The sequence below is a fragment of the Arabidopsis thaliana genome, chromosome 5 (assembly GCF_000001735.4).
Source record: "Arabidopsis thaliana chromosome 5, partial sequence".
Lineage (NCBI taxonomy): Eukaryota > Viridiplantae > Streptophyta > Magnoliopsida > Brassicales > Brassicaceae > Arabidopsis > Arabidopsis thaliana.
In genome coordinates, this window is record NC_003076.8 from 13,393,984 (window position 1) to 13,413,512 (window position 19,529).

Here is a 19,529-nt window from a genome sequence, read left to right on the forward strand (position 1 = left end):
TAGATTTTATTTAAGAAATTTTTTTAAAAACAATCATTATCATTATTTAACAGATTTTTTTTAAATGGAATCAAAATGATAGAACTTCTACAATATATACTTTTCGGAATGAAATTTAAATTAAATTATGATATTGATTTGGTGAAATTCATCTTTAAGAAATTGTCTTTAGAGTAAATTTGGAAAAATAACCTCTTTATGAGTTACTAGGTTATGAAAAATTGTTCCAAAGCTTTGATGCCCGTAATATACGAATGTGAAATCGAATACTTGAAAAAGAGGCAATTGCTATAAAGGATCTGCAAATAATCGATTTTTTGAAGGATGTCATTTTCTGGGAACGATTACTCAAGATTCTGGTCGCAGCAGCAGCAACAACGTGTTTCTTCGCCTCTCAGTGAAGAGAACAACTCGACGGTTCATGGTAGAAGCCTTCCCTCCTCTTCTCTGACTCCAACCAATCAAAACTCTCAAGCGCATGGGACTTCTTCTACACATCAAAATCAATCGCCTCAAGCTTCTAATAATCATCCTAATCCTATATCTGGGCGTTTCAACAACCTGACACTTGATGAGTTGCTTGATAGTCCCGGTCGTGCATCTCTGACGAGAGTAGACCTTAATCGTCCTTTGGAAACTCTTTGGTAGGTTGATGTCCTTCATTCGAACAATAATTAGGTTTCTATTATGGTTTAAGGGTTAATTGTGTAGATGTTTTGTTTGGTTTAGCATAACAATCTGGTAAAATGTTTTGGTTTCTATTATGGTTTAGGGTTAGTTGGGTAGATGTTTTGTTTGGTTTAGCATAATAATTTGGTAAAATATTTTGGTTTCTATTCTGGTTTTAGGGTTAGTTGTGTAGATGTTTTGTTTGGTTTAGCATAACAATCTGGTAAAATGTTTTGGTTTTAGATGATTATACTAATTAGTCCGATTGAATTATTTTTTTAGGTTTAACGAAGACCCTTCTGTTGCTGGCACTGTCCGCAGCATATTTAAGAGAGATTTCAAAGAACCACATGTTAATTGGACAATGACACCGCAACTAGTGATCACTCGTTGGTTTGAAACTTTTGCGGTAAGTGCAATTGGTGTCTTGTTATCTTGTGCTAATTTAGAAATTTGAGTGCTTTGTATTTGGCTGTTGTGTAAAGATGATGTGACTATGTTTTCTTGTGTTAATTTTTTGACTTGATTGCACTTTTTGATATATCTTCTGTCTGTTTTGTAGCAAGTATACAACTGGGACCGTGCAATAAACTAGAGAGTTAGGATATAGTTTGAAGCAAAGCTGAAGGATAGGATGTGCGATCAAATCTCTCACTGTAAGGGAAACTGGAAGCTTGATAACATTGTATTTTACTCATTCTAGACATGTATTTATCATCATTTAGCTTAGTGATCACTCATTATTTCATATCATTTTGCATCACATTTAGCTTATTTTGCACACCTAGGCATTTAGGATCATCTTGCATACATATTGCATGTTTTGGTGTGTTTTCAGGTGCAGAAGGAGTTTACAAGGATTATACTCGACCCTCTACTCTATCAAGCCAGGAGGGAAGCAGCAGAGCAACCACTCGACCTTTTTACTCGATCCAGGCAGCCACAGAGGAGGCAGCAGACACTACTCAACCCTCCTACTCGATCCCCTACTCGACCCAATCACTCGACCAAAGGCGACCTACTCTAAAAGACTTGTTGATCTATCAAAGCGTCTTCTGATCCTCCTCATTCTCCACTCAACCAGACATCTTAGCATAAGAATAGGAGAGGATAAGCATCTACTCGACCAATTGATCACTCGGAACATGGAGGCAAAGGTGCAGACTTTACAGCACCTTGTTTACTCGATCCCCAAGATCGAGCAATCGTCCAAACCGCCTCAACTCTCTTGTCTTCAAATGAATCTAGGGTTTTCAAAATTTAGTATAAATAGATCACTTTGGGATTTGTCCAATGGATCTAGCTTTTATCTCTTAGTTTTTCTTTGTGTTCTTGAATCTTCAAAACTTAATTACTCTTAATATATTTTGTTTTTGCACTTAGTTCCTTGAGTAAAGTTGTTTAGCTTGTTTAGATCTACATTTTGATATGATTTTTGTAATTTCTGGGTTTGAGTTCTTAGTTATGTTGCTTGAGTAGTGATTAGGGTTCTTGAGGATGGATTAGATTAGGGTAATCTCTAGGTTAGTTAGGTGGTTAAGATTAGGTTAGATCCCTTCTGGATTCGTTGGCCCCTATGCGGTTTTCGCTGGCTAATGTGGAAATTCTACCATAGGTATCCAGCGTCCAAAAGACGTTCAAATGGATGCATGATCTACGAATTCCGGAGATTTGTAGACTCTATACCAAGAGATTGGCTAGACTGCTTATTGACTTTGGTAGATTGTTGCTTAAACCTTGTTCTGCTATGTTTCATCAACGAGAGTTGAGATTAAGAAGTGGTAGAGTTGTGGGGGTCTCTGTCACAAGAGTGGATTGACCTGGTTTTTGAATCTATCGTCTAGGGTATCTGCCTTTCGCCTGTTAGCCACCTGATGAACCCTAGAGTTGCCCTTATCAATGAATCCATCCCTAGAACTTCTATTATTCTTAGATTTATTTGTATTCACTCCTTGATTGCACTTTTATTTACCTGTTATTTGTGTCACCTGTTGATTGCATTTTAGTTCTTAAATTTGTTGCCTGTTGGTTCTACTCGACCCAATGATCGAGTAGGGCTTTTAAGTTCTTATTTTTGTTGTTTGAATCCTGACCTAGGATTGTTACTAGAAACCAACCATTTCTATAATCTGGCTTGACTTAGTTGCTTTTATACACATCTCGATTGCTAGCAATAACAGTAGACTGGATTGACACCCCCTATAGCTACATTGACGTGTTAGTGTTCAAGGGGAATTGAACTGAACACACCACTCTTCAGCACATAAGTAGGCCTAAAAAACCTACTTATCAATTTGGCGTCGTTGCCAATTCATTGTTGCATTGTTACATTCAAGATATCAGAAAAAGTTAAGATCAAGTTCTTTTACATTTTTCAAGTTACTAACTCATCTTTTCGTCTGCATGTTTTTGGGGTATAGGTACTAATCTTTGTGCATGCAAACTCGGTCCAAAGGTTCTGCACACATACTACCATTCAGAGACAGAATTGACAGAATAGCTCGTGAGTGACAAGAAACCAAAGCAAAGGCAGCCTCAGATCAGCAAAGACCAGCTGCTATGGATCAACAAAATAGACCAGATGATGTTCAAGACCCACCTAATGTTGATCAACCAAGAAACATTGGTGCTGGTGATGCCCCAATGAATCATCACCAAAGACAAGGGATAGTGCCCCCCACCAGTTCAGAACAACAACTTTGAGATCAAGAGTGGTCTCATCTCCATGATCCAAGGAAACAAGTTTCATGGCTTACCTATGGAAGATCCCCTGGACCATCTTGACAGCTTTGATAGGCTCTATGGCCTAACCAAGATCAATGGTGTCACTGAAGATATGTTTAAGCTCAGACTTTTTCCCTTCTCTTTGGGAGACAAGGCACACCACTGGGAGAAGACTCTGACCCCAGACTCCATCACCTCATGGGTCGATTGTAAGAAAGCTTTTATTGCCAAGTTCTTCTCTAATGCTCGCACAGCTATATTGAGGAACGAGATCTCAGGCTTCACACAGAAAAACAATGAAACTTTCTGTGAAGCTTGAGAGAGCTTTAAAAGCTACACCACTCAATGCCCCCATCACGGTTTTAAGAAAGCATCATTATTGAGCACACTCTACAGAGGAGCTTTACCAAAGATCAGAATGCTACTCGACACTGCCTCAAACGAAAACTTCCTGAATAAGGAAGTAGCAGAAGGATGGGAGTTGGTCGAAAATCTGGCACAATCTGATGGGTGCTACAATGAAGACTATGATCGCTCAGTGAGAGGAACTAGAGGCACTGAGAATAAATAGAGCAAAGATATCAAGGATCTGAATGAAAAGCTAGACAAGCTGTTAGACTCGACCCCCTGGTAGAGTAGATGGTTCTATGACTTCAACAAACCACTCGACCCCCTGGTCGAGTAGATGGCCTCATCACTGCACATCACCGCTCGACCCCCAGGTCGAGTACCACCAAGACAACCACTCGATCACATCACTCGACCCCCTGGTCGAGTATCATCACGTCCACCACATCACCTTCACTCGATCATACTACTCGACCACATGGTCGAGTACCTACATCACCTCCAGCTCATCACTCGACCACTCACTCGACCACCTGGGTCGGGTACCATTCTTAATCCGTCCCAATACTGCGTCGTTTTGAGTATTAGGGTTTTGAAATATTTCGCTATTAGTAGCATGTACTTTATATTTTCGTTATTCTAAGTTTTATTCCGCATACACTGTGTTCTTGACATTTTGTAATCCGGATTTCTCTTAATCTATTTAGTATTCAGGATTTGCTTTTGATTTCATTTACTAAGTTGTTCATCTTGTTATCATCTTGCCATTACTCTGTTGCTATCATGTTTTCATTCTATTCATCGTTTATGATTTCTACTATGATGTCTGAGTAGTGAATAAGTTTTTGAGGATGGGTTAAAGTAGTTTAGAATTCTCAGTATGCTAGGTGGTTGAGTTTGATTTATAGATCCTTCTGGATTAGTTGTTCTTAATGCCTATTGCTTTCTGATCAACTGGAATTTGAGCCCAGACATTTCCACGCCCAAAAGGTGTTCGATGAAATATCTGAACCACTCTAGAGATTCGTGGCTCTGTACCAAGGTATTGGTTGCAGGGAGCGTTTTGGCTTTAACTTGTTGATTTGTAATGCCTGTTAGGTTAGCTCTCGTCAATGGTGATTGAGTCTGGGACAGGTTTAACTTGAGGGTCTCTGTTGCGGTGGCACTTAGATTTGGTTATCGAACTTGTCGTCTAGGAATAATTTATTGAGCATGTCAATCACCTGTAAACTGAGGAAACAAAACTACTCAATTACCCCATCCTCGGGAATTTTGCATCCAATTGATTTCTTTGTTAACTCTGCTATTGTTTACTGCATCTTGTTACTTGTTACTTAGTTTTTGTATTTTTCTCCTGTTACTCGACCTTATACTCGATCACCCAGTTGTCTGGCAACAGACTGTGCAGTGGAGTATCTCTGTTACATTTTCTGTCTATTACTTCACCTGTCACTCGACCACACCCAGTGCTTGGCAACAAGCTGTGTTGGTCTAGTGTTTTTACTGTTCTGCTTAAATTTCTGTTTTCTAAATGTTCACTTAGAACTACTAGAACACACCCAAACCTATTATTGGTTGGCTTGACTCTGTGAACTCTGATTGCATCTTGATTATTAGCATCACACCCATTTGGATTGACAACCTAAAATACTACAACGACATGATTGGTGTTTTAGGATAATTGACTAAAAACCTATTATCAATGTGCTACATTCAGAACCAAGGAGGGTTCAACAAGGGCTACAACAACTACAAGCCCAACCCAAACCTCTCCTACAGAAACACTAATGTAGGTAACTAAAATCTACAAGGAGAGAACTAAGCTTTTCCATGACAAGAGGATCATCACCAAGGATTTCGAAGTTGTTGATTAGATGCTGCTATTCAACTCTCGCTTGAAACTCTTTCCTGGAAAGCTTAAGTCTAAGTGGTCTGGTCCTTTCTGTATCACTGAAGTCTGTCCTTATGGAGCAGTCACTCTAGCTAGTAAGAGTGGAGATTTCACAGTAAATGGTCAAAGGCTCAAGAAATACTAAGCAGATCAAATCCTCCCAGAGGTGACGTCGGTTCATCTCCAGGAACTTCTAAATGATTAAAGGAGTAAAGGAGTCGAGCTAATGACTTTAAACAAGCTCACTTGGGAGAAAGTCCCATGACTATCTCTGTAAATAAATTTTTTACTTCTTGTTATTTTTCATTTGTTTTCGTTGTGTTTATGGTTCTCAGGAACAAAGAAACAACGTGGAGATGGAGTAAAAATTCAAAACTTTTACTCTACAGAAGGCCTGGAGATCGAGTGTATTGCCCAGTGGAGTGCAAAATTTTTAAAACTTTCTGTTGCACCTGGAGACCATGAATTCGAGTATATCAGTCAAGTATATGTGAGGTTTAAAACCCATATTTTTTAAATCATCATTATACTCGACCAACAAGAGCTACAGAGACTTGTAGGGAGTTTATCAAATTTACAGAAGATTTCCTAAAGTTTTCCCAGTCAACAGGGAACAAAGTCCAAAGACAAGTCAACAGAGTGTGGACCACGCGTTTTGTTCCTGAAGAAAAGATGGAGAGAGAATCACATAATCAATCTCCACCACACCTTTTGAACTCGACCACACATTCCCTAAAAGTAAAACCTACTCGACCCATCTCTCTTCGTCTCTCCACCGACACTCCAATTTCTCTACTCCACCACGAATCGCCATCCCTCACCAAAGAGCCAGTCGACTCAACTTCACTCGAGTTCGTCGCTATACTCGACCATTTCACTTCGCCGTTCGCCGTCACTTTGTTCTCACCATACTCGACCTTCTCTCAGTCGCCATAGTCGAGTTCCCCACCTCGTTCACCGTCGAAGTCTCATGAACTACTCCATTACAACCACAGGACTCGACCGTCGACTTATGGTTTCGTCCCTACCAATTCTGACTCACCGAAGAAGTACTCGACCTCTGGACTTCACCGGCTGAACTCGACCTCAAAATTTCACTCGACCTCTGGTGCTAGCAATCAACAGAGCCACTCAACTTCAGAGACTTTACTCGACCACCGGTCTCTAATCTACTCGATCCAATTCGTGATAGAGTAACTGGGGAGCACTTTAGTTTACTCGAGTATTATACTATACTCGACCAAATTGGTCCATTTCATTGCTTGTTGATTACAATTTTGGTTTCATTGTTATCTTTGAGACAGACCTATTGACATTTGAGTTTTGAGTTCTAAATCTTCTGCAGGACAATCATGAGTAATTATAGTGGCAGTTCTTCAGTTGATCCTGACTACAACATGGATGAGACAGAGTCGTCGTCTTCAAGGCCAGAGAGAGAACATAGAGAATATGATAGTTTCAGAAGAAAAGCTGAGATAGCCCGAGGGAAGAGAGCAATGACAAAGAGATATGAGCTTATAGCTGAGGATCTGGAAGACGAGTACATGCCTGAGCATACTCGAAGAGCCACCAAACTTCTGCATAAACCTGATGTATTGTTTGTTGAGGAATATATTAAGCTCTTCAAATTGAAAGAGTTCTGTAGCACAAGGTATTCATGCTCGACCACACTCGCACAACTTGGATTGCTGGAGGATGTTCAGCACTTGTACTAGAGTTGTCATCTGGACACTTTAATGGCTTATCCGTATGTAGCATATGAAGAAGAAACGATTCAGTTCCTCTCCACACTGCAAGTGGAGCTTTACCAAGGTATGACCTTTGATGATTTGGAATGCGAAGGATTGGGATTCTTGAGATTCTCTGTGTATGGTCATGAGTATAGGTTATCAATCAAGCGCTTGGAAGGATTGTTTGGTTTCCCCAGTGGAACGGGTACTAAGCCCAAGTATGATAGAGAAGAGTTGAAAGATTTAGGGATCACCATTGGCAACTCTGTACCGCTGAATTCTTCCAGGTCAAAGAGCAATCAGATACGCAGCCCTGTCATCAGGTACTTCCAGCGTTCTATAGCCAATGTCCTCTACTCCCGAGAGATCATAGGGATTGTTACCAATTCTGATATGGAGATGATCGATATGGCTCTCAAAGGCACTCTCCGCCAAACCAAGAACAAAATGTCTCTCCAAGGTGAAATCAATGACACACCTCTCTCTATACTTCTTCTGATCCACATGTGTGGATACAAGAGAAGGGCTGTCAGCAATAACCACAAGAGAGCACGAGGCGCTCTTTGCATAGGCGGTGTTGTGACACCGATTCTGATCGCTTGTGGAGTCCCAATCACATCTGATGGACTCGAGCCACGGGTAATGGATATTAAGCATCTACATCACTTCGAATTCCTAGAGTTCGCAATGCTTGGCGAAATGCACCGTTTCAAGTTTGAGCACTCTACGGATAAGAGAGCCAACATCCTTCTCCCCAGCCCAAGGTTACACGCATAATAGAGGGAGAAAACATTAATTTTAGGCCTGAGCTTGGGAACCTATACAATGAGGACGCTCCGCCATTGGGTGAGGATGATCTTATAGAAGAAGAAGCTGAGGATGGGATGGATGAAGACAGAGAAGTGGAGCTTGACACTAGCATATATCATTGTAGTGAATATGTACCTCCAGCGAGGGAGAGCAAGAGCTTGAGTGTAACAACAACAAGCTACAGAAGTGGTGCAAGAAACAGGACAAGCTACTCGCCAAGTGCTTCAAAACTATCAAGTTCCTAATAGATAAGTTGAGCTGCTCCTCTTCCACTACAGTTATCCCACAGGGACACCCTCCTCTAGACATGCCATTGAAGAGATTTGATGAGCCTGAGCCAAGTCAACACAGGCCTGAGCCTAGTGAGCAGAGAGTCTCACATGTCCTTGCTAGGCATTTATCATTCGAGTCCCGGGAGCACAAGAGAAGAAGGAAGGCTACACTCGTTCGCTCTAGCAGCAAATCACGCCTTATACACTTGAGGAGATCACTCGACCGTGGTGCTGGCCGCAGTAGAAGGAGAGAGGTCGAGTATCCTCAGAGCGATGTTGGCCGCCACATAGTTGATGGGGTCGAGTACCCACATGCTGGAGCTGACACAGAACAGGGCGGCTCATCTATGGCCTGGGAGAATTCACAAGCAGCCATTGACGACCAACTCCGTTCATTCTTCGACTGAGGTAAGCGCCTCACTTCACCATTGTATTATATCATCTCTTGTGATTTGTTCTTTATTTTGTTTCTGTGATTGGATTTATCCTGAATACTCTCTTCCATGTTTAGTCACACAGTGGATTGTGTGATTTAAGTTTGGGGGAGGGTTCAAGAAGTGAGTGTTGCATTGTTTATACTCTTGAGTCTGCACTCATCTAAGGCATAGAAAAACGAAAAAAATTTTAAAAAAATTCAAAAAATGATTTCACAAAAACTGAGTGTTCATGTAGTTGCATTACATTTAGGATCGAGTCTAGAATGTTTCATTTAAGATTGTTGCATATGCATAGGGGATAATGATGAGATATTCTTGTAAGCATTTTGGTTCACCGAATAAACTCAGTGCCCTCGTTGCTAGTTATTTGTTGCGTAGTCAGTGAAATTGAAGTAAAACTGAACCATGCCTAGATTGCTCTACTCGACCACACTGTCATGATCTGATGCATTCCCTATCAATTTGAACCTTAATCTAATCTTTAACTATCATGTCTGCATCAAATTTGAACTCATGTATACCCTAAAATACTTGGATTTTCTTATTCATTTTGATCACTCTTGTTAATCCAAGTAGCTGACTCTCCTTATTAGAGTAGTTAACCCGAGCCCAAACCTAGACTTTCTTTCAAGCCCTATATCACTTGTGAGTGTTTGTGAGGTCTTATTCCGATTAAGCTTGGTAGAAAGTGTTAGGTTCGTAACGAAAGAGATAGTGTCTCATGTAGTTCTAGTTCGCATTTTCCGGACTAGATAGGACTAGGTGGGCGCTTATACTTTGGGTTTGGATGTGTCTAAAAGAAAAAAAAAAAGGGTTGATTCATTGATGAAAAAAGGTAAAAGACTCTAGGTGAAGTAAGCTAAAGAAGCAGAAAAAGTCTAGTAAAGGTTTTGGGATTTGTAAAGAAAAGAAAGAGTTCTTGTTAGCTATTGAAGAAGGGCAAAAGCCCTCGGTTTTAAAATTCTAAAAACAGGAACCATAGTTGTTAAAGAAATCCAAATCCGCTAGATGTATCAAAGTGTTGAGAAAGCTTCTCCTAGAGTTAAGAGAAAATAAAAAAATGATTAGAAAAAGGGCTTAAAAGATTCATGAAGCCTATTCTGTAAGGGACTATCTTTGTCTCTTGACCTTTACCTTAGCCAAATGAGGTCATTGATGATGCATTGTTTGATTCACGTTCCAGAACTAATAAATGTTAAAGGGATTGGTAGATTTGAAAACATGTGTAGGTCGAGCATAAGAGTCGGATTGATTGATAACAAGGCATGGCTAACGTTTTTGAGTAGAATTCGATCATATCGCAACTTAGAACTATCAACTTGGACATTGATTTCATCTGATTTATCTGGTGCTTTGGCTCTGAGTCCCGGCCTTCAAACCTCACCTCCAGCTTGTTCTTAATTGTTTACTTGAGGGCAAGCAAAGATTAAGTTTGGGGGAGTTGATAAGTGTGCATTTTACATATTGTGAACATCCATTTGTTATCACTATTGCATCATATCACCACTGATTTATACCATTTCTCATCATTTGTCATCACTTTGCATGTTTAGGATAGTTTTGCATGTATGATGCATATTTGTGTTGTTTTTAGGTGATTTGGAGCTGTTGGCGAGCTAATTGGAAGAAGCGGACCTGATCACTGCAAAACACTCGACCCCCTGGTAGAGTAGATGGTTCCACGACTTCAACAAACCACTCGACCCCCTGGTCGAGTAGATGGCCTCATCACTTCACATCACCACTCGACCCCCTGGTCGAGTACCACCAAGACAACCACTCGATCACATCACTCGACCCCCTGGTCGAGTATCATGACGTCCACCACATCAACTTCACTCGATCACACTACTCGACCACATGGTCGAGTACCTACATCACCTCCAGCTCATCACTCGACCACCTAGGTCGAGTACCATTCTTAATTCGTCCCAATACTGCATCGTTTTGAGTATTAGATCCCTTCTGGGTTAGTTGTTCTTAATGCCTATTGCTTTCTGATCAACTGGAATTTGAGCCCAGACATTTCCGCGCCCAAAAGGTGTTCGATGAAATGTTTGAACCACTAATTACAGAGATTTGTGGCTCTGTACCAAGGTATTGGTTGCAGGGAGCGTTTTGGCTTTAACTTGTTGATTCGTAATGCCTATTAGGTTAGCTCTCGTCAATGGTGATTGAGTATGAGATTGGTTTAACTTGAGAGTCTCTGTTGCGGTGGCACTTAGATTTGGTTATCGAACTTGTTGTCTAGGGATAATTTATTGAGCATGTCAATCACCTATAAACTGAGGAAACGAAACTACTCAATTACCCCATCCTCGGGAATTTTGCATCCAATTGATTTCTTTGTTAACTCTGCTATTGTTTACTGCATCTTGTTACTTGTTGCTTAGTTTTTGTATTTTTCTCCTTTTACTCGACCTTATACTCGACCACCCAGTTGTCTGGCAACAGACTGTGCAGTCGAGTATCTCTGTTACATTTTCTGTCTGTTACTCCACCTGTCACTCGACCACACCCAGTGATTGGCAACAAGCTGTGTTGGTCGAGTGTTTTTACTGTTCTGCTTAAACTTCTGTTTTCTGAATGTTCACTTAGGGCTGCTAGAACACACCCAAACCTATTATTGGTTGGCTTGACTCTGTGAACTCTGATTGCATCTTGATTATTAGCATCACACTCATTTGGATTGACAACCTAAAATACTACAACGACATGATTGGTGTTTTAGGATAATTGACTAAAAACCTATTATCACTGTGCTACATTCAGAACCAAGGAGGGTTCAACAAGGGCTACAACAACTACAAGCCCAACCCAAACCTCTCCTACAGAAACACTAATGTAGGTAACTCCCAAGATCAAGTGTATCCACCACAACAAAATCACTCTAAGCCATTTGTTAAGTACAACCAAGGTTATGTCCCTAAACAAAAGTTTAATGGAGGCTACCAATAGCAGAATCCACCACCATGGTTCACTCAACAACCACAACAAACCCCAGCGGCTCAAGATCCTGAAATTAAGCAACTTATTCAACAAATCATTCAAGGACAAGCTACTGGAGCTATGGCTTTTGACAAGAAGATAGCTGAATTACACAACTAGATCGATTGTTCTTATAACGATCTAAATGTCAAGTTTGAAGCTCTGAATTCCAAAGTCAAGTATGTGGAGAGTCAGTTTGCATCCACCTCTGCTCTGAAGCATCCTCAGCAACTTCATGGGAAAGCAGTTCAGAATCCTAAGGACTATGCTACTGCAAATGCTATCACCATCCACCAAGAAGATGAGTCTCCACCAAGTCATCAGATTCCCAATATTGAGGACAGTATGATTCAAGAAGGGGGGATTCAACTCAAATTGTTGCACCTGCCATCCAACAATTCATCTGGACTATAGAGCACACACCTTTGCTGAATACTCACCACTCTGAAAAACATTTCAAAAGAGAAAAACTCAAGAAGGATCAGAATTAAGAGATGATTAGTAGAGTCATCACTCAAGAAGCTTACAAGAAGAAAGTCATCCAAGAAAAGCTTAGTGATCCCGTTTCATTCACTCTGCCATGCTCTCTACGACCATTGATATTCAATAGGTGCCTTTGTGATTTGGGAGCATCTGTTAGCCTTATGCCTCTCTCTACAGCTAAAAGGCTAGGGATCATGGAATTCAAGTTCTGCAACTTAGCTTTACTCTTAGCTGATTGTTCTGTTGCACATCCTCATGGTCTAATAGAAAATCTGCCTATCAAGATTGGAAATATTGAGATACTTACAGATTTTGTGGTATTAGACATAGATGACGAGGGAAAGGATCCCCTGATCCTAGGTAGACCATTATTAGCTTCAGCTGGAGCAGTCATAGATGTCAGGAATGGAAAAATTGATCTAAACCTTGAAAAAGGTATCAAGATAAGATTTGACATCAGCAAAGCTTCGGGGAAATCAACAACAAGAGGTCAGAATTTGGGGATTCAGGACATGGATGCTGATGAGGAAACAGAAGCTGGAACCCCACCAAGAGTTAACTATACTTCTCAACTTAGCAAGCTGAAGAGAACTTTTGACCACAAGAAAAGAGCAATAGAAGGGTTAGCTCAGACTGAATATCCTACAAAAGATAACTGGTATGAGATGAGAAAAAAAATTAAATGGCAAAGCAGAGTTATAGAGGGATTATCTTCAAGGGTGATGAAGCTGAAAGATCAACTATGGATGTTTGAAAAAAGAGTTAATAAGTTTTCAATGAGTATTGATCCAGAGAAGATGGAAACTGCACTAGCTATCAAAGAGGACGAAGATTTCACGGCAGAATAGTTTGTGATAAGTAGGTTTTTACGCTTACTTATGTGCTGAATGTGAGGTTCAGTTCAATTCCTCTTAAACACTAACATGTCATTGCAGCTATAGGGGGTGTCAATCCAGTCCACTGTTATTGCTAGCAATCAAGATGTGTACAGAAGCAACTAAGTCAAGCCAGATTATAATGATGGTGGGTTTCTAGTAACAATCCTAGGTCAGGATTCAAACAGGTAAAAACGAGAACTTAAGAGCCCTACTCGATCATTGGGTCGAGTAGAACTAACATGTGACAATATTAAGAACTAAAATGTTATCAACAGGGGATACAAATAACAGGTAAATAAAAGTGGATTTATTGATAAGGGCAACTCTAGGGTTCAGCAGGTGGCTAACATGTGAAAGGTAGATACCCTAGACGATAGATTCAAAAACCGGGTCAATCCACTCTCGTGACAGAGACCCCCATAACTCTATCACTTCCTAATCTCAACTGTCGTTGATGAAACATAGCAGAGCAGAGTTTAAGCAACAATCTACCAAAGCCAATAAGCAGACTAGCCAATCTCTTGGTCAAGTATACAAATCTCTGGAATTCGTAGATCAAACATCCATTTGAACGTCTTTTGGACGCTGGACGTCTATGATCGAATCTCCACATTAGCCAGCGAAAACCGCATAGGGGCCAAGCGAATCCAGAAGGGATCTAATCTAATCTTAACCACCTGAGTAACCTAGAGATTACCCTAATCTAATTCATCCTCAAGAACCCTAATCACTACTCAAGCAACATAACTAAGAACACAAACCCAAAAAATACTGAAATTATACCAAAATGTAGATCTAAACAAGCTAAACAACTATACTTAAAGAACTAAATGCAAAAACAAAATAAATTAAGAGTAATTAAGTTTTGAAGATTCAAGAACACAAAGAAAAACTAAAGGATCAAAGCTAGATCCTTTGGACAAATCCCAAAGTGATCTGTTTATACAGAAATGTTGAAAACCCTAGATTCACTAGAAGACAAGAGACTTGAGGCGGTTTGGGCGAGTGCTCGATCTTAGGGATCGAATAAAGAGGGTGCTGCAAAGTCTGCGCCTTTGTGTCTATGCTCCGAGTGATTAATTGGTCAAGTAGATGCTTCTTCCTCTCCTATCCATATGCTCAGATGTCTGGTTGAGTGGGGGGATGAGGAGGATCCGAAGACGCTTTGATAGATCAACAAGTCTGGTAGAGTTGGTCACCCTTGGTCGAATAAATGGGTCTAGTAGAGGATCGAGTAAGAGGGGGCGAGTAGATCGATATGCTTCTTCTTCTAAGGCTACCTTGATCGAGTAAGTGGGTCGAGTGAATTAATGCCTCCTCTATGGCTGCCTGGATCGAGTGAATGGGTCGAGTAGCATGCCCTGCTGCTTCTCTCCTAGTTGGATAGAGTAGAGGGTCGAGTAGAATCCTTTTAAGCTCCTTCTGCACTTGAAAACACACCAAAACATGCAATGTGTATGCAAGATGATCCTAAATGCCTAAGTGTGCAAAATAAGCTAAAATGGTGCAAAATGATATGATACAATGAGCAAATGCACAACTAAATGATGATAAATACACACCTAAAATGAGTAAAATATAATGTTATCAACTCCCCCAAACTTATCTCTTGCTTGCCCTCAAGCAAACAAAAAATTTTAAGTTGAAGGAGAGGTTTGAAGGTGGGGATTCAAAAACCGAAGAATGCATATAGAACGGGTAAGCTCAATGTCCAGGTAGCTAATTCTAGGTTGCAAGATGATAGACCCTTACTTAAAAACGTTAGCCATACTCGTCACAATGCAACCTGACAACCTGCCTTAATATATTCAAGCATTCACATCAACCAATTCCCTTTAACATTCATTAAGCACGAACAGTGGATCAAGCAATGCTATGGTTATGAACTCACTTGGTTTCGGGCTTAGGCTAAGAGACAAAAATGGTCCCTCTAATAATTTGGTCGAGTAACAGGGGACTCTCAGAGAAAAGATTGAGCTTTAGCAGAATGCTAAAGGTAAAACCCAATGGACACATACAAGAATATACTCCCATCTACCCAATGATATATAGTATGATAGCTCAGAAAATGATCCATGTCCCATAGATGTCCTAACTCTACCCTTTTCCTCATTCTTTCTTTCTTTTTGGTTCAAGTTCTAAGGGGTTCTTCTTTAAAAATGATTCAAGAGTCTAGCGGGTTTGGTTTTATACTTTGACAAACTTAAGACTTTTCTTCTAATCTTAGCATAGAGGGCGCTTTACCCTTTTCTTTGAATCACAATGCCTAACTTCTTTGAATTCCAAACCCTTTACTAGACTAACACTGTTGTATCCCCCTTTAGAACTCTAAACTCTTACTCTCTTTTTTTTCTTTTTTTTTTCTTTTCATTCTCATTCTCTTTCCAATTCATTCCATAAACAATCCCAATCCCAAATACAAGTCTCCACCTAGTCTACATGAAAGACTGCTCTTGTTGGCTCATACCTAACACATTATACCAAGATCAATCGAAAAAGACCTCGCAATCACACACAAATGATCTTTGGCTTGAAATAAGGCTAGGCTAAGGGTATGGGAAACTGCTCTAAAAATGAGAGTCAGCTACTTGGAGTAACAGAGGGTGGTGAAGTGAATAAGATAATCCAAGTATGTATATGGTAGCCATGAGTTCACAAACAATGCATAGACATGATAATTGCAAATTCAGTTCAGGTTGTAATAGATAGGAAATGGCATCAGATAAGCGAGTTTCGAATCAAAGCAGTATAGTCAAGTTACAAATTCAAAGCAGGGTGCAGTCTTACTTCAGAGAAACAATCGGTTATGCAACAGAGAACTAACAACCTGCGCATTGAACTTACTTCATTGAATCAAAACATGCTTAACGGTTTGAAATCATCATTATCCCATATGCAAATGAGCAATCCTAAATGCAAACACACTATATACAATCCTAAAATGAAATGCAATCTACATGACACTCTATTTTTGTGAAATCATTTTCTGAAATTTTTTCAAATTTTATGGTTTTTTCTATTCCTTAGATGATGCAAAATTTGAAATAAGAAAAGAGAACACAATGTTAAAAATGCCTTGAACCCTCCGCCAAACTTAAATTATACAGTCCCTTGTGTAATAAAAATCTGAAAGAGAATTCAAGACCAAAACACAAAACACAAGAAAAAATAAAAATGATATGGTTCTTTGTCTTCTTCTTTGATCTGATTCAGTTCTCCTTCTTTTTCGATCTGATACAGTACTTCTTTGTCGTTCATCTTCGAGCCAATTCAATTAAGTTCTCATCTCTCTTCCTCTCTTTATTTGATTCATATCTCTTCCTCTTTCTTCTTCTCTCGAATCTTCGTTCCATCTCTCTTCCTCTCTTGAATCTTCGATCCATCTCTCGAATCTTCGATGCCTAACGCCGGTCATGGAGGATCCCAAAAGCGGAAGACAACCCCTAACTTTACCCAGAGAGCCGGAGGATCAACGCCTGGTGGAAGACCTGCTTCGCTACTTCAGCAGTACGACTTCACTCTAGCACCAGCGGTTCAAGTTCCTGCGACGCAACCGCCTCAAGTAGCCGTCAAGGAACTGTTCCAGAGCTCCACCACTAAGCGTGTAGATCCACCACCGCGATCTGAAGAGGTGCACTATAATCCACCACCACAAGAGCCTCTTCACCTAGTCCCTCCAATGTCTCCAAATCCAAACACTAAGGCTCACAGTTATCCATCTTCTCAAGGCAACAACTTCCAAGAGGGAGCTCCTCCAATGTTGTCGAAGCTCCAAGAAGACTTGGCCTGGGCTCTCAATGACATACTTATGGTACCTGGCAGGGAAATGTGGACCACCGTACTATCTCCTATTACTCGACCAAAGACTGAATGGTATGTTCTCTTCCTCAACCTAATTCTCGTTTTCTATTGTCATCTAAGTTTATATGTTGTGTTCTCTTGCTCTATTGTGAAACGTAGTAAACTGTTGTGCTCTGTTGTGTTGGCTTGCTCTCTTGTGTTCGCTTGATATCTTGTGTACACTTGGTTAGATTATGTTCTGTTGTTTTCGCTTACTCTCATGTGTTCGCTTACTATCTTGTGTATGCTTGCTCTCTTGTGTTGTCTTGCTCTATTGTGAAACATAGTTAAGAATTGTGTTCTTTGTGTTCGCTTGCTCTCTTGTGTGCTCTTCCTCTGTTGTCATCTCAGTTCATCTGTTGTGTTCTCTTGCTTTATTGTGCAAAAAAAAGCTAAAAGAGTTGTGCTCTGTTGTGTTTACATATTGCTCTCTTGTGTTCTCTTGCTTTGTTGTCATCTTAGTTCATATGTTTTGTTCTAGACTTTCTATTGATTTGTTTCACTTTTGTGACATGTTTTTTTCTTTCATTATTTCATGTGTTTGGAGGTTTACTCGCGAAAGGGGATCTCGATTGGTTAGAAAGATCACTAGAATTTTTACACAAAAATTCGATGCTCCCTTCTATAACTGGTCATGTGTGCCATTTAATAATAATAAAAAGATTATTTCTAGAGTTTGCGATAAGCTGTCATTCATCTCCCTAACTTTGTTAACTTTGCAGTTTATTCTTTCAGATTTTCACTATAAATCTCTATTTTTTTTGTAGAAAACTCACATTTGGAATCCCTTAATAACAAAGACAATGCATTATTACTTTAATGAGATCTGTAGACGGTGCATGAAGGACATGGTTAGCACCACAAAGACAAGTCGAGAGCAGCCTCCATGGATTGGAGAAACTCTATGGAAAACAATGTGCGCTTACAAGGACACAAAATAAGCACAAAAAAGGAGTCGGACCTATTCCAAAGCTCGTCTCCCTGATTGTAACGGTCTTGGTCCTCACATCCACTTCTCTAGGCCAAAGTCTTATCAAGAAATCCAAGACGAATTGGTTAGTGTTTCTGTTACCTCTTTCAATTACCCTCACATGTATGTTTTTGAGATTTTGATATGTGTTTAATTGGTTACATTGCAGGAAGAGAAATTGGGAAGAGCAGTCAGTCTTGGTGAGGTGTTCATCCAGACACATACTAAGTCGGATGGTACTTATGTTGATCGGAAGGCGGAGAAGATTGCTCTAATTTATGAGCAAAATGTGAAAGATAGGTTGTCCGAACTAGAGGCAGCTGCTTCTGCTGTCTCTGATGGCTTTTCACGATCTCGGGATCTCACAATAGAGGAGTATACAGTCATCTCTCTCGAGGTAAGATGTTGCAGTCTAAGTCCTAGTCTTTGAGTTTACATATTCTATCACTAATATCTTCTTCTCTATTTCTTTTCAGTCCATAGAAAGTGATTCAAGAGGCAATCATTATGGACTTGGAAGTCTGAAAGACACTTTAGGCAGTGCCAACCGCAAGCACCCTGGAGACTCACCCATCCTTTCAAGCTGTAGAACGGCTGCAGGAAGCGCAATGCAAAATTGAAGAGCAGGCTGCATATAATGAGAAGCGAGATGCTGAGATTGCTGCTCGTGAAGCTGAGTAAGCCCGAGTTGCGGCTGAGCAAAAGGACTAGCTCGAGCACTTGTCTTTAGTCGAGAGATATCTGCGAGAAACAGATCCGCAATTCCTAAACTTCATGACCACTCACTCTTCTACATCGACAAAGCCTCTAGCAGAAACTCCTCCACATAATGATCCATAGGTTTAGATTTTCCAACACTTTTCCCTTGAACTTTGAACTAATCTTTCAAGAAGATGTTTATGAACAAGAATAATGTGTGTTTATGTATTTGAATTCCAATGTTTGATTTTCCATTTATGAATGTGTTATAATACTTTATAGCATTTCAAACAACAAACAAGAACACAACCCAATTGCAAACAACAAACAAGAACACAACAATCGATGACCAAATTCTTATTCAGACATAAAACGTAGTCGCAAAATAGTACTAAAACAGTCGTAAAACAGTCATAAAATTAACGTCAAATAGTCACCCAAATTACCGACTATTAACTCACAATGGCCATAAGTCGTTCAATAATCGTCACATAGTCGTAAATGTTTTAGTGACTATGATACGACTACAAGAATCATACCCACATACAATATTATTTACGTAACCTAGTCGCTAAATAGTCGCCCAATTATACAACTATACCACGACTATTATATACTTTTTGTATAGTAGTCGTATATTTGTCGTAAAATGACGACTAATATACGACTACACAACTTAGCGAATATGTATTAACGACTACGGAGTTTAGTTGCCTTCTAGTATGATATTTTGTTTTACGACTACTGAGCGACTACCTCTGTAGTCAGTGATCGCCTGTTTTCTTGTAGT

At 40.0% G+C, this 19,529-nt stretch overlaps 6 pseudogenes across 6 annotated transcripts; all 6 read left to right on the forward strand.

Annotated features, from left to right (window-relative positions):
- Positions 1-324: 324 nt before the first annotated feature.
- Positions 325-2,030, forward strand: AT5G35140 (annotated as a pseudogene; the record flags this gene model as incomplete). Its single annotated transcript has 1 exon — positions 325-2,030.
- A 1,075-nt stretch (positions 2,031-3,105) lies between these two features.
- Positions 3,106-5,898, forward strand: AT5G35142 (annotated as a pseudogene; the record flags this gene model as incomplete). The annotated part of the gene is made up of 1 exon: positions 3,106-5,898.
- Positions 5,899-6,568: 670 nt separating this feature from the next.
- AT5G35145 lies at positions 6,569-8,851 on the forward strand (annotated as a pseudogene; the record flags this gene model as incomplete). The annotated part of the gene is made up of 1 exon: positions 6,569-8,851.
- A 1,173-nt stretch (positions 8,852-10,024) lies between these two features.
- Positions 10,025-11,008, forward strand: AT5G35146 (annotated as a pseudogene; the record flags this gene model as incomplete). Its single annotated transcript has 1 exon — positions 10,025-11,008.
- A 618-nt stretch (positions 11,009-11,626) lies between these two features.
- On the forward strand, positions 11,627-13,195 carry AT5G35148 (annotated as a pseudogene; the record flags this gene model as incomplete). The annotated part of the gene is made up of 1 exon: positions 11,627-13,195.
- A 3,432-nt stretch (positions 13,196-16,627) lies between these two features.
- On the forward strand, positions 16,628-18,721 carry AT5G35150 (annotated as a pseudogene; the record flags this gene model as incomplete). The annotated part of the gene is made up of 1 exon: positions 16,628-18,721.
- Positions 18,722-19,529: the final 808 nt, after the last annotated feature.